The 16,496-nt window shown below is 36.0% G+C and overlaps 1 protein-coding gene across 3 annotated transcripts in view; it reads right to left on the bottom strand.

The window, feature by feature from the left end:
- Window positions 1–16,496, bottom strand: part of LOC127878922 (F-box/WD repeat-containing protein 7-like) — a 55,440-nt gene that overhangs the window by 37,293 nt on the left and 1,651 nt on the right. The window contains exon 1 of one of the 3 annotated variants that reach the window (XM_052425484.1): window positions 15,847–15,907. The exons of the other annotated variants lie outside the window; for them this stretch is intronic. The gene's annotated coding sequence lies outside the window, so the exon portion shown is untranslated. Of the gene's footprint in view, window positions 1–15,846; window positions 15,908–16,496 lie in introns of those variants that run through there. 3 annotated transcript variants of the gene reach the window in all.

Genomic DNA, 16,496 nt, shown 5'->3' with positions numbered 1-16,496 from the left:
GATTAACACAAGAAATTACAACTTAGCCAAAAATGTCATTATACTAGAAAAATATGCATTCTATTACGTCATACTACTTCCGAGACCACATGAGATGCGCGCCGAACCGTGACCATAATATCAGTGCGCTTTCAGAATTCGTTGTGTATAGACGAATTCTATTGCTCTGCTAGTTTAGTGGAGTGTGACCGTGACAAAAATTTATTGAAAACAACGTTGTTGTTTTAATTATATATGTTTTGTTTTTTCATTATAATAAGAATAACGCGGTTATTCTTGATTTTGTTTGAATTTATTATAATATAATTTATTTATTTTTTAAATAAAGGTGAATAATTGATTAAGAAAAGTCACGCACTGAATGTAGTAGCACATGGTTCAAGATGGCCGAATCAATGTTACTGACTAAAGGAAAATCCCCTGCCGGTGGCAGTGGCGATAAAGAGAACATTAATGTGCCTGTTCAGGTTGAAAAGCCTGCTACTGTTTCTAAACAGCCTATGAAAAAAACAGACAAACCTCAAAAAACTGACAAAGATCCAACAAAGGAGGTGCTCCTTATTCTGCGTGAGTTAAACTCAAATGTCGTACAACAAGGTGAGAAATTAGAAAAGTTGAATGGTAGAGTTGACACTCTTTATGAATGGTATGACCACACACCAGATGTTCAGTTTGAGGGGGACTATCATGAAATTGACGAACATGAACAGCAGCCTGTTGACATTAATTGTAGTAACACTATTATAGATGGTGTTCAGTCAGAATGTGAACCTGGTAAAAATTCAAGGCAATGTTTCAAAGGTTTGTCCGACAAGTTTTTGTTCTCCGAAAAAGTTGACAATGAAGTCAATGATGATCTTGCTATGTTTATCAACACTTCGTTCCGAAGTGGTGTTTCAGAAGAACGTGTGACAGAAATTTGTAAGGATGTCCATAGGCCAGTAAATTGTGAGGCGTTGACAAAAACGAGGGTAAATCCAGGAATCTGGCGCCTTTTGAAACCTCAAACACAAACTGAAGATGCTAAAATGCAGTCTATTCAGAATAATGTTGTGAAAGCCTCTATTAACTTTGCAAAATTGTTAGACAAAGAAGGCCAAAATGTTGACGCTCAGTCGTTAGAGTGGGGAACTAATGCTCTTGCTTTGCTTGGACAGTCAAACAAGTTAATAAATAACAAGAGAAAAGAGTCACACAGGAATGATTTGGATCCAAAGTTCTATCCTTTGACTTCTCCAAGTTTACCATTCACTGATTTCCTGTATGGTAATGAAACGGATGTGAACAAAAATGTCAAGGACATACAGGATATGAGCAAGATTGGAAAAATTGGAAAGTTTTTTCGTGGACGAGGATATCGAAATATGCCATATAGGCGAGGAATACGGGGCTTCCGAAGAGGGTTTCGGGGCCGTGGATATCATGGTTTCCCTGGTTACATCAGGACTGAGGACAGAATTCCAGTGCCTGCAAAAAACCAGAGGGAGGGGCAGAAGAAATAAGTCAGGTTAGTGAAAAATTTGAAGCCGGTAGAATACGGTATTTTGAAAAAAATTGGACTAAATTAACGAATGATCCAAATGTCATTGATATTATAAAAAGTTGTCATATACCTTTATTGATAATAGGAGACCAACTAGATTAATTTGTAGAGAAACAAATTTCAATTCTACAGAGAGATCTGTAGTGGAACAAGAATTACAAAAATTGCGAGAACAAAAAGTTATTAAAGAGGTTTCTCATGTTCAAAATGAGTTTCTTTCTCCTATTTTTGTCGTTCCCAAAAAGACACCTGGGGAATATAGACTGATTTTAAACTTAAAAGAGTTAAATAAATATATTGAATATCACCATTTTAAAATGGACACCTTCGAGTCTGCTCTAAAAATGGTACGTCCAGGTTGTTTTATGGCATCTGTTGATCTCAAACATGCTTACTATTCTATTTATATAGCGGAGGAAGATCAAGTAAAACTTAGATTTACATTTTCTGGTCATGTTTATCAATATTGTGCATTACCAAATGGTATTTCTTTTGCCCCGAGAATTTTCACTAAACTTATGAAACCAGTTTTTGCTGCATTGCGAATGCGTGGTCATTCAAATTCTGGTTTTATTGATGATTCTTTACTTCTTGGTGATACATATCAAGAATGTAGACAAAATGTGGTTGACACAGTTTTGTTGATGACTGAACTAGGGTTCATAATCCATGAAACAAAATCGGTTCTAATTCCCACAACAAAAATTACCTTTTTGGGTAATGAAATTGATTCTGAGAAAATGGAAGTATCTTTGCCAGTATCTAAAGTACATACTTTAATCTCAGAGTGTTCAGTTTTGTTTTACAAATCAAAAGCAACAATTCAATCAGTTGCTAGACTTGTAGGTCTAATAGTTTCAAGTTTTTCCGCAGTAGAATATGGCCGTTTGTTTTACCGGAAAATTGAAATTGGTAAAATTCAAGCACTGAATAAAGCGAAAGGTGATTTTTCCAAATTAATGTATATCACATGCGAAATGAAAGTTGAATTGAAATGGTGGATTGATAATTTAAGTTATCAAAAAAGGCTTATTGATCATGGAAATCCTGATTTGTCAATAACCACAGATGCTTCAACACTAGGTTGGGCTGGAAAATGTGATGGCCAAGAAATTGGTGGCAGATGGTCAGTTGTTGAAGCTACACATCACATTAATTATTTGGAATTATTAGCATCATCTTTAGCTGTCAAAGCATTTTGCAAAGAAAAACACCATTTGCATGTAAGAATTTGTTCAGACAACTCTTATGCTGTAGCATATATTCAAAACATGAGTGGTTGTAAATCACTAGATTGTAATGACTAGGTTCATGATTTGTTGGTTTGGTGTATGAATAAGAATATTTGGCTATCAGCGACTCATATTCCTGGTGTTAGCAATATTGCTGACTTTGGTTCAAGGAATTTTAATGACAATATTGAATGGCAGTTGAATAAGGAAATTTTTTCAAAAATTATTGACAAATGGGGATTACCACAGATTGATATGTTTGCATCTAGGGTTAATACCCAGTTGCCGATCTTTGTTTCATGGAAACCAGATGCAGACGCATAATATGTAGATGCTTTTTCATGCGACTGGTCAAAATTATTGATGTACATATTTTGTCCTTTCAGTTTGATCGGACGGACTCTGGCGAAGCTCAGGAGGGACAAGGGCGAATGTATTATGATACTTCCACTGTGGCCAACTCAGAACTGGTGGAACAGTTTCTTGGAACTATTGATAGATATTCCGTTAGTGATTCCAGTTGAAAGAACTACACTGATGATAGCCAATACGGCCAAAGTACATCCTTTGGCAGGCAAACTCCAGTTAGTTGTTTCTCGATTATCAGGAAATCCTTTGAAGACAGACAAATTCCAAAACGAGCTGTTGACATCATGCTTGCTTCATGGAAACCTTCCACTCAAAAACAGTACTCGGTATACATTCGAAGATGGTTTTTGTTCTGTAGTAAAAGGGAGATTAATAGACTTCAAGTTACTGTGAATGATGTTTTAGATTTTCTTACACAATTATTTGACAGTGGTTTGTCATATGACACTATAAATATTGCACGAAGTGCCTTGTCATCATTAGGTTTTTTGTTAGACGGTTTTGTGGTTGGCCAACATCCGTTGATTAAAAGATTTCTCAATGGTGTTTTTAATTTAAGACCATCTAAGGCAAGGTATAAAGATGTTTGGGATGTGAATATAGTGTTGAAGTATTTAAAAAATTTACCTGATGTAAGGTTATTGACATTAAAAAATCTTACATTGAAATTAGCAATGTTGATTGCCCTGACACAAGCTAGCCGAGTTCAGTCCTTAAAGTTATTGACACTTGAGGGCCTTAGGCAAGGTCATAATTCTATTGTGTTACAGTACAGTAACTCTTTAAAACAATGTAAGCCTGGTAGGCGTGTACCATATGTTGAATTAAAGGAATATTTTCCTGATAAAAACATTTGTGTTGTACATACTTTGAGGGAATATATCAAGCGAACTGAACCTTTAAGAAAAGGGGAACATTTGTTATTCATCAGTTATTTGAAACCATACCATGCTGTGACTGCAAGTACTATTAGCCGATGGCTTAAAACAGTTATGCATTTAGCTGGAATTGACATAAACGTTTATAAAGCTCATTCAATAAGAGGTGCATCAACATCCAAAGTTAGTCAGTTTGTACCTATTAAGGAAATACTATCTGTTGCGGGATGGAAAAATGCTACAACGTTCAACCGGTTCTATAATAGAGACATACAACAGCAAAGATCCTTCTCGGATTCTTTATTGGATTCTTCACAATAGGTTGGACAACTACACTGGTATGTAGAAATTTCTACATAAGTCATAAATTTTCTCTGTATTGCTTTAAAGTCTCATGTGGTCTCGGAAGTAGTATGACGTAATAGAATCCCCCAAACAAACGAATACTTACCAAGTTGAAGTTTGGTTGGGATTCTATGTAGTCATATATCTACTGAAGAGATCACATGCCCACCCACAGTGTTAGTTATGAAATGTTTTTTGTGTATACCCTCCCAGGAAATTGTGCACGGAGGTTGTTCTTTATATCTATATAGGGTGTTTGTGCTCTATGTTTTCGAAAATTTATGGTTTGAAGCTTTTAATTACTGATATTATGGTCACGGTTCGGCGCGCATCTCATGTGATCTCTTCAGTAGATATATGACTACATAGAATCCCAACCAAACTTCAACTTGGTAAGTATTCGTTTGTTTGGGGGATTTTTAAGTATTTACCCTTTAAGTGTTTTGAAACCAAGGGGTCAAACAAATTCTAGAGCAGACGTAAAAATAGATTGGGAAACATAACTCAGTAGGTTAAACAAGGGAGATAGATACTGCAAAATTGTGCACATGTTGTCTTTTTTTCAGCTATCTCTTAGTTGATAGGCTTACCATAAGTAATAATGACTAAAACAGTTATGTTAATTATGAAAATTCTGTGTTATGAAAAATTAAATAATACAGTTAATGGTACATAATAACAAAGACCTATATATAACACAGATTGGAAACTTCGCGCCTTATCGGGCTATCTCTCGGCGGGGTCACGTGGTCGAGAAAGCGATAAGTACACTGAGGATCAGCAGACGATTTATTCCATGAATCAATCGGAGTAGTCCGGAGATAGCCGGTGTATCACGATTGCGATAAGATAGCGACGCGTCAGTAGCAACGGTTACGATTATCGAGCAAAGTTATGCGAAAATGTTACGGCGCTATGAAAGGCGGCTGTAACTTGGTCAATAATGATCCAATTTTTATAAAATAAAGTTTCATAGAAACATGGGTAATTATGTTTTTTTTATAAAATCTCGATTTTATTTACCTACAATAAAAATTTATAATGCCGCGATCGTTGAAGAAATACCGCTAGGAACTTCCAAATCGCGGCGAGAATGCTGTTGAATAGTTAATTTGAAAGGCTTTTGCTGATAAAATATTCTTGTATAATTTGGTATTTCAAACAGTTAAAACCTTATAAAATATTATTATTTCAAAATGGATAGATATATGTGGACACATAGATCTAGGTCTCTGATTAAAACAACATTACAGTATAATAAATGCTATGATCGTTTTATCCAAAAACGGTTTCAGTTAGACTTATTTCAATATTGATTCTGTAGATTTTTTCTATTGTTTAATTCTCTTTTTATTTAGAACTTATTCATGAGTTATAGGTTATTAAAGTTTGTTTGTAATCCAGTTTTTTTTTCTTTTGGTAATTAAATTAAGCTTTCAGTATCGTGGGCTAGGATTTCGCGAAAAGAAAAAAAAAAATTCACGCGCTTGTTAATCGTCTGATCAATTAGCGAACTGAAGAAGATGCTTTGTGTGTTTTTTCTTTATTCTTGAGAATTAATTAAAAGAAGGGATCCTAACTTCATTTATCAGTTTGCGTTGTTGATTGGTTTTAATTGTTTGATCAGTGGCCGCGGCCGGCGAATTATAGTCATCTCACAGCTTTTGTTTGTGTTTAAAAAGTAATCTCGCAGCTATCTGTTAAAATATGTTTGTATATTAACTTGCATGTGTAACATTGACAGGAAAACTGGTAATACTAATAAAAGATATTAACAGAGAATTTAAACCCATACATTGTACTTTCATCTTGTTTTTTATTCATACCAAGATAAACATATTACCCAGAATAAAAATCTTATTTCTTCGATTTGAGGTGAATAATGACGAAGTTTTTCACAATGAACCAAAGCACCTTTGGCGACATGTGTGTATAATAGGGTAAACAAGAGTTCCGCGGTCGGAGATGACCGCATTGAAGCCGGATTTTTGATTTAAATGACAGGAAAGTACCTTTCGTGTTTTTGTCAATGCAATACTTAAATTACTGAAATATTGTTCAAAGGTCAAAATGAAATGTAAGTACTTTTCAAGGCATGAGCAAACCTTGTGTTATGTTTTGAATGCATGCATATACATAACAATTTTAACATTTTAACATTGAAGGTCACAGTGACCTTGACCTTCAAATGAATGACATTGAAATGAGCAGTGGTGATCTTCTAGTACTGGCCAACCTTTATGTCAAGTTTGAAGACTCTAGGTACAAGCATACCAAAGTTATAACATGGAATAAGAACTTTAACATTTTTACCTACCAAAGTTATAAGAACTTTAACATTTTTACATTCAAGGTCACAGTGACCTTGACCTTAGAATGAATGACCTTGAAATGACCAGTGGTCATCTAAGTGTGCTTGCAAACCTTCATGTCAAGTTTGAAGACTCTATGTCCAAGCATACCAAAGTTATAACAATTTTTACATTTTAACATTTAAGGTCACAGTGACCTTGACCTTCAAATGAATGACATTGAAATGACCAGTGGTCATCTTCTAGTACTGGCCAATCTTTATTTCAAGTTTGAAGACTCTAGGTACAAGCATACCAAAGTTATAACATGAAATAAGAACTTTAACATTTTTACATTCAAGGTCACAGTGACCTTGACCTTCAAATGAATGACCTTGAAATGTCCAGTGGTTACTTACTAGTTCTGGCCAACCTTCATGTCAAGTTTCAAGACTCTAGGTCCAAGCATACCAAAGTTATAACAACTTTAACATTTTTACATTCAAGGTCACAGTGACCTTGACCTTCAAATGAATGACCTTGAAATGTCCAGTGGTTACTTACTAGTTCTGGCCAACCTTCATGTCAAGTTTCAAGACTCTAGGTCCAAGCATACCAAAGTTATAACAACTTTAACATTTTTATATTGAAGGTCACAGTGACCTTCACCTTCAAATGAATGACCTTGAAATGACCAGTGGTCATCTGTTAATCCTGGCCAACCTTCATGTCAAGTTTGAAGACTCTAGGTCCAAGCATACCAAAGTTATACCATGAAATAAGAACTTTAACATTTTTACATTCAAGGTCACAGTGACCTTGACCTTCAAATGAATGACCTTGAAATGACCAGTGGTTACTAACTAGTTATGGCCAACCTTCATGTCAAGTTTCAAGACTCTAGGTCCAAGCATACCAAAGTTATAAGAACTTTAACATTTTTTATATTGAAGGTCACAGTGACCTTGACCTTCAAATGAATGACCTTGAAATGACCAGTGGTCATCTGTTAATCCTGGCCAACCTTCATGTCAAGTTTGAAGACTCTAGGTCCAAGCATACCAAAGTTATACCATGAAATAAGAACTTTAACATTTTTTATATTGAAGGTCACAGTGACCTTGACCTTCAAATGAATGACCTTGAAATGACCAGTGGTCATCTGTTAATCCTGGCCAACCTTCATGTCAAGTTTGAAGACTCTAGGTCCAAGCATACCAAAGTTATACCATGAAATAAGAACTTTAACATTTTTTATATTGAAGGTCACAGTGACCTTGACCTTCAAATGAATGACCTTGAAATGACCAGTGGTCATCTGTTAATCCTGGCCAACCTTCATGTCAAGTTTGAAGACTCTAGGTCCAAGCATACCAAAGTTATACCATGAAATAAGAACTTTAACATTTTCGAGCACGCCGCCACCCCGCCACCCCGCCCGCCCGCCCGCCCGCCCGCCCGACAACATCAATCTATAAGCCGAGATTTTTTCGAAAAAAATCCGGCTAAAAAGCTTAAAATTGTACCATCTTTGTACAAGGCCAAAATCCTTTAAAAGAACATTTTCCTCCAGTTTAGTTTATTCATACCTAGATTAACATATCACCAAGCATAAAAATCTGACTAAATCTATTTGGGATGAAAAATGAAAAAGTTTATCAAAAAGAACAAAAACACGTTTGACAGCAATCTTGTACAACAGAAGAAAAGAGCTTAAAATTGTACCAACATTGTATAAGGCCAAATACTTTAAATTGATTATTTTCTTCTGGTTTGTTTAAATCTATACTTAGATTAACATCTTGCCTAGCATTACAATCTTACTTCAACGATATGGGATGAGAACTCGAAAAGTTTGTCAAAAAGAATCAAACCACTTTGGCGACAGGTGTGAAAAATGATTGAATGGAATAACAGTATAAAATAGTACAAATTGTACAAAGGCAAAATCCTTTAAAATACCTCATTTTCGTCTACTTTTTATTAATCATACATAGATTAACATCTCACCTAGCATAAAAATCTTACGTTATCAATATATGATGCTTAATGAAGATGTCTAAAAAAAAATGCTTCGGGTCTTTCAATTTTTAAAAAATTATCGAAAATGAACGAATCCAGTGTTCTCTTTCAAATTCCGATAAATTAATAATTAATTAGAATAACAACCACCAAAACCTTAAGAATTATCAACACAGAAAATAAATACTTATTTTTATTCACACGAATAATATTCAATATGTCTTTTTTCGGCGACCGACTTTGCTCACTACGCGAAGTTCGTAACGTTGCGCTTTCAGACATTCATTGCTATGCAAACTGACAACCGAGCGCTAAAAACACTAATTAACACATTAAGATTGTAAATAACAATATCAAAATAATATAAACTACCAGATCATGCTCAGAATACCCTACGACAACAAATATTAACGACTAATTACGAAGAATAATTGATTGCTTTATAACAAAATGGCCGACAGTAGCTGGAACAGGGAAGAATCTACAGGTACACCGGAATCTCCAAAATCAATGTCACGTGACCCGCGCCCGCCGTTAGATATTATCGCATATCGCTATCGCGAAGAGGAGTTTCCAATCTGTGTTATATATAGGTCTTTGATAATAATGACATAATAAAACCAAACTTTACTACACAGGAAACAAATATTCTGACCAAAGTTCATGAAGATTGGGCAACTGAATTAAATAATTAATTTTAAAGAGGTTATGAATTAATGGTGTTATTTAATTTTAAAAATCTATAGATTATTGCAAGTTTAATATGCAAAAAAGGAAGGATATTAACCAGGGCTTTCCTTTGACCCGAGCTCCCGGGTTTTGACGCTTGAAAACTACAGAGGACCCTAGTTTGACTCGTGAGAAAATTACATCATGCGTCACATTTGACCCGGGGGAATGTGCCGACTTGCGCCAACGAGATCAAAAGTTGTAAAGACTAATCGATAATTGGCTTAAGGCGGACTGTCTTTTTATAGACGCTAACCGTTATTGCCCGTTTTCAATGATTGAAGCACAAGTCCGTCCAGTAGGCGGAGTTGGCCCATTGAGAAATCTAGTAATGACCAATTAAAACACTGCTGATTCGATGACGCGTGTATCAATGTTCCATTATTTATCTGAGCGTTTGTTATCAGCTGTTTGCAGAGACGATATATAATTATAACATCCACATCCACAATATTTTGAGAATTACTTACACAATTAGTCAGAATGTATTTCCAAAGCTGAATACACCCAATGCTGTTTTATTTCATGTTTGCTCCGTTCAAAGACGCGCGAAAGTTATGCTGGCACATGCACTGTCTACAACTTCACATTACACGCTTTCTATCAGAGTTGCTAAAAATAACCATAGAACCGGTAGAACTGACCTTGTGGCAAAGTGACAAATTTGGATGCTGCATGTGCTAATTGATTACAACATAGGTGTTATAATTGACCATTTGAGACGGCATACAAAAACGGCGTGTTTGTCCCACGTCTTCGGTGAAGATGTCACATGAAATAATTAAATCCAGATTTGAGCCGTCCAGGGTCAATTTTGAGATGAATGTAAATCTGATATTTCTGCTTTTTGATGGTAAACGACTGGCACTGACATGAGCAGTAACTGACGAAACATCTTCGCTACTTTCTGAAAACCGTACCATTCTACGAACGTTGCTAATTATATATTTGCAAAGTAAAGCACTGCAATATCATACTTTTCATTTTCTGCAGTCAAACAAAACACATATTTTATTTAATTCGCAAAAGACGTACCTCGACATGTTTTCGGACATTTGTTTTCAGATACGGTATGGTTCGTCGATTTTAATTTATTTCCAACGATCTTTATAACATTTTTATAAAATGACGAATACACATGCGGTTGGTCTGATTGATAAAATTTCGCGTTGTACTCACAAGAAATTGCACATAGAAAATACAAAATAACAATAAGCTAGGGCTCTATTCCCCTTATTTAGGACAATTGACACCCCTGATATATATTATGTCACTACCAGTGCGAGTGTTTTTTTCGTATTGATTTCACTATGCTCACAATGTTGGTCACAATGTATGTTTGCATTGTGTATTTTCTTGACTGGAATATAAGAAATAAATATATTTAAATATTTGTTAATTTGTTGCTTTTTATATATTATATCTCAGTAATTTGCTTAAAGTACAAAAGATCATTGACTCTCCTGCGTTATTAATATGACTTATACAAATTTGATTTTGACTCTTGAAAATTTGGTTCCAAGAGTCATTGACTCTTGAAATTTGAGGTCTAAGGAAAGAACTGTTAACTTAACATTGTCTTCATTGTAAGAATACATTAAAGCAGCACTTTATAACATAACTAGAGTGTTAACAAGGTTTTACTATAGTCATATATGAAAAAATGCCCCCCCCCTAGTGGCCATGTTTTTCAACCAACCGGCATCATTTTCAAACTCGTCCAAGATATCATTGGGTTGAATGTTCTGACCAAGTTTCATGAAGATCGGACAATAAATGTGGCCTCTACAGTGTTAACAAGATTTTAATAAAGCCATATAAGGAAAAATGCCCCGCCCCTTGGCAGCCATGTTTTTTTAAGCCTTACCCTAACTCCGGAACTGGTGGATCATTATTTTAAAAATCTTGAAGAAACATTAAACAAGTATGACTTATTAAACAAGCCTGACTGTATTTACAATTTAGATGAGACCGGTATCCAGGCAGATTGTCGCCCCCCCCCCCTAACTTTATTGCCCCCATCTATGAAAAGGCGCAGTCAGTTACATCCCCGAGATCAACAACAACTACCGTATTTGGTTGCGCTAATGCTATCGACAATCACGTTCCGCCTTTCTTTGTTTTTAAAGGGAAACGCTAAAATCCCGAGCTTATGAAAGGTAGCTCTCCGGGTTCAAAATTTTGTATGTCCGACTCTGGGTGGTCAAACAGTAATGTTTAAACAAGAGCACCGCCTTGCGGGTGCAGACCGCTCATCTATTTTCTTTTTAAAGGTGAAGGGACTCTCATTTTCAATCACAAAGGAGGGAGGGGTGGAGTGAAGAGGGCTGTATAGTGTGGGGTTGTGGACATTAATTACATTATCTTCCAAAAAAGCGAAAAAAAAATAAATAAAAAATCGGGGGGGGGGGGGGGGGGGGGGGGGATTTTTTGGGTGCGATGTTTGGACGGTATTTCAAACATAACCGTTTTAAAAAATACACATTGTGGGGGTGGTGGTGGTGGGGTGGGGAGGGGGTGGGGTGGGGGGGGGGTGGTGGGGGGGGTGGGGTGGGGGGGGTATAGTGTGAGGGTGGGGGGGGTCATTTGTGAGATGATTTAAAAAAAAAAAAAAAATTAGGAGGGGGGAGGGGGGGAATGGGGGAGGGCACGGGGGATGGTTTGGGTGGAGTCTATTGTGGTATGTCAGGTAAGAGTAGTTTTGTCTAAGTATCAATCAAATCTAATCATAAATAAAGAAGTTATGGCAATTTTAGCAAAATTGAATAATTTGACCTTGAGAGTCAAGGTCATTCAAAGGTCAAGGTAAAATTCAACTTGCCAGGTACAGTAACCTCATGATAGCATGAAAGAATTTGAAGTCTGAAAGCCATAGCCTTGATACTTTAGAAGTAAAGTGGATCGAAACACAAAATTTAACCATATATTCTTAACCATATATTCAAAGTTACTAAGTCAAAATAGGGCCATAATTCCGTAAAAATGACAACCAGAGTTATGTAACTTGTCCTTTTACTGTACCCTTATGATAGTTTGCGAGTGTTCCAAGTATGAAAGCAATATCTATGATAGTTTAGGGGTAAAGTGGACCAAAACACAAAACTTAACAAAATTTTCAATTTTCTAAGTATAAAGGGCCTATAATTCCGTCCAAATGCCAGTCAGAGTTACATTACTTTGCCTGCACAGTCCCCTTATGATAGTTAATAAGTGTTGCAAGTATAAAAGCAATAGCTTTGATACTTAAGAAATAAAATGGACCTAAACACAAAACTTTTCAATTTTCTAAGTATAAAAAGGGCACATTATTCTGTCAAAATGCACGCCAGAGTTATCTAACTTTGCCTGCCCAGTCCCCTCATGATAGTTAGTAAGTGTACCAAGTTTGAATGCAATAGCATTGATACTTTCTGAGAAAAGTGGACCTAAATGCAAAACTTAACCGGACGCCGTCGCCGACGCAGATGCCGACGCCAAGGTGATGACAATAGCTCATATTTTTTTTTTCAAAAAATAGATGAGCTAAAAATTGATCTTGAGCAGCATTTCATTCCGATTGTTCGACGTGGAGAGAATGACAAGCAACCGATATTGCTTCTTTTTGATGGACATAGTTCTCACACATCCAAGGACCTTATTGAATGGGCCATTTCAAAGAATATTATCTTATTTGTATTACCTGCTCATACATTACACATATTGCAGCCATTGGACACAGGTATTTTTGGCCCCTTTAAAGGTCATTATTACAGGCAATGCGCTGCATTTATGCATAGGCACATGGGTAGATCAGTCACCAAATAGGACATGGCAGAAATTGCGTGCAGGGCATATTTGCACGCAATGAGTCGCTTAAATATTGTATCGGCCTTTAGAAAGAGGGGAATATACCCATTCAACCCACAGGAGATTCAGGCTGAAAAACTGTTCCCGTGTGAGACTTTCAGGGAAGACACGCCCTTACAGAAGGTGATTGCAATGAAAACTGGTAAAGAGGCAGTAATAAATACTTCTAAGACAAGTACAACAGTAGAAGTTCTAGCCCTATTTCACCAAAGACAGGTGTTAAAGTATCAAAATGCTTGTGCAAAAATGCCATATTCAAACCTAAACCCAGTGGAAAACAAATAACCGAGGCCACTTTCTTGCAACAGCTGAACGAATACCACCATGCAAAAAAAAAACCCGTACCTGCACAACTGCAACGAATCCGAAGATTCCCCACCCTTCGACAAGAGGAATTCACAACAAATGCATTGAAACTGCTTTAAGCGATAATGAAATTTCCGATGAAGACTCTGAGGTTTGCTGTGTATGTAAGAGTTTTTACCCACCATCGGAAAAAATTCCTTATCTTAAAATTGTTAATTGGGCCTATTGCGATAAATGCAGTCATTGTGTGCATCTATCTTTTTGTCACGAGAAACGAGTTATAAGGAGAGGAGACACGTTTTAGTGTCCCCACTGTGTTCAGTTAATTAATTATTGCGTTACTTGTTCTCCCTTATCATGCTTTTTATATTGTTCTCGTCTTAACATTTATATAATCGTGCGTAGTCTACTAAACGAGAAACATAAGTACCAATCTTAAACACAGCAAGTCGGTAGGGAAGTGTGTATAGTTGTGATTGACGGCAAAACCATACACATATCCATACTGTTATCGTATTTCAATATTTGGCTGTGTAAAATCTGAAAAGGATATCGTCGTTTCAAATTGTACATAAAAATCAAGCAGGATAAGGGAAGTTAGATACAGTTAAAAATTATTTTAAGACACTGTGTCTCGATCGAAAAGGATACAAGTCTGGTATTTTAATCTGGACTTGTAAACGTCATTTGCAATTGAGACCGTCAAAACGTTACTGACATTAAATATTTTTGTTCATGGTTATATCACAATGGTACCTATTTATTATTCGTTTGAGCCCATTTTGGCATGTTAATTGTTTTAAAATAAAGAAGACACTCTCCTTATACCGTTACATTCAAAATCAATGTAAATCCCCCTAAGAGCCTCATGCATCTTCATAACATCCGGGCGTCGGAACCTACCGGTGCGCCTAATCGACACAGAGCGGTCAAATGGGCCAGTGTTTTTGTTCAGTTTTGGGGGAAGGGGGTCGAGTCCCCTGAGAGGGGGAAAATTCGCGCGTAAAAGGGGAAAAGGGGGACATTTCTATGCTTGACTAGTAACAGTACAATATCAAGTTTTAACACTATATTCACCATACAGAGGGAGAAAAACATAATTCAAACTCTTTTATTCATTAACATGTTATGTTCATGTTCAAAGTTCAACATTTCTGGGCTTTTCAGCGAATTTATCAATTATTCTGGTGACCTCCTCTTCACCGAGTCTCTCCGTGTGCAGACAAAGTCTGATCAGGGACTTCAGTGTAGCTTCCCCAAGCCTGTTTCTCTGTGGCGTGCAAAGCAGGTGGAGCAAACTAAACCGTCTTTCAACACTCTCTTGACCGGACGCTTCTGGCGTTTCACTGCCGGCATTTGAAGAAGATTGACTTTTAAGTTGTACTTGTTTGAAAAGAATATCAATTTATTTTTAAGTTGAAACAGATTTATCAATTTTTTTACGATAGCTTTTGTTGTTGTGCAACATGTTGGAATACGTATGGTTTGTGGTAGATGTTGTAAAGCGAAAGTAGAGATAGTGAACTACGTACAGTTTGCGGTAATGGCTAAAATAAAGTAAACATGCGGATGCAGTTCCGGAAAATTGTAGAAAATTTGTAACGAACGACGTATTTAAATGAGGTATTGATTAAAATTGAATAACACTTCCGAGAGGGGAATTTTAAAAATATTTGGGGGAAAAATATATACTCTAAAGATGGGGGAATGGGGCCGAATAACGCTGAATATTTCGTCCAAAAAAAACACTGTGGGCCATTCTCTATTTCAGTAAGTACATGTCTTCGGATTGTTCTTATGAAATTTTATGTTGTTGTTAGTTTGTTTATTGTTCATATTTCAATAAGTACTTTTTTGCTACTTTTCGTTTAATGTCAATAAGCATAAGCCAGTCATATAATTAAAGTGTCCGAACCTTCCAGTTTCCAGGCTAAACTGTATGCCATGGATAGTTTCCAAAATTGAATCAACTTAAACACACTAGTTTTTGTCATTGAAATCTAAGATCCTATAGGCAGATATTTAAGCAAATAAAAAAGTGCTTTGACAATTTATTCTTCCTTCTTTTGGAAACACCCATGCTCCAAGACTCAATAGTTAAAAGGTTCAACGAACAATGGGCACAATAAAAAACGAAAATATTCAACGTCTAAAATCCCATCTTTAATTTAGAAACGATCGACAATTTTTGTATCACATGATGTCTATGGCCGGAGTAAAAAGTTAGATAATATGCATAAATTAAGCATGATAGTGAAATTAAAAATAAAAATAAAATCTATTACTTGTCAGTCGCCATTTTGTTTAATCGTTGAGAGCGAATATCACCGAATGCATCAAGGGGACGTCACCGCTGATAAATAAATAGGCTTCACGCAACTATAAATAAAATTATGATGGCTGCGAATTTGTTTTCAACACAAGAACTATAACTCGATTTAACAGACAATGATATTTCTATTTATAATATTTATAAACAATTAACATTAATTATATGCAAACATAGACCAATCTATCAATAAATTACATGATTTTTATAGAAACACGAGTGCGAGTATTGTATTTTGCAAAGTTTTATGCGCACCTTCCGCTTTGAGGCTTCACTATTTGAGGGCCAGAGTGTGTCCCTGGCTAACTTATTAACTTTCTAGAGACTCCTGAAAGTGGGAATATATTAGCGTGCAAAGTCTCAGCTCAAATATCCAGGTCCTTTTTAATGAAACTCAAATATATTTAACTTGGTTTTTGGATCCGTTTAACAGCAATGTTAACAACGGCACACAGTAGAAAAATGTTGACACTGACATTTATTTTAATAATAAAACATCGATACAGTGCCGGTATACGCCTCCAGTGGGATTCAAACTGTCGTCTATAAGGGAAAAAAAACGCGAACTTCATAGAGAATTCAAAATCACCACACATAATAAATACT

The sequence above is a fragment of the Dreissena polymorpha genome, chromosome 4, assembly GCF_020536995.1.
Source record: "Dreissena polymorpha isolate Duluth1 chromosome 4, UMN_Dpol_1.0, whole genome shotgun sequence".
NCBI lineage: Eukaryota > Metazoa > Mollusca > Bivalvia > Myida > Dreissenidae > Dreissena > Dreissena polymorpha.
This window is presented reverse-complemented; position numbering and strand designations above follow the sequence as displayed.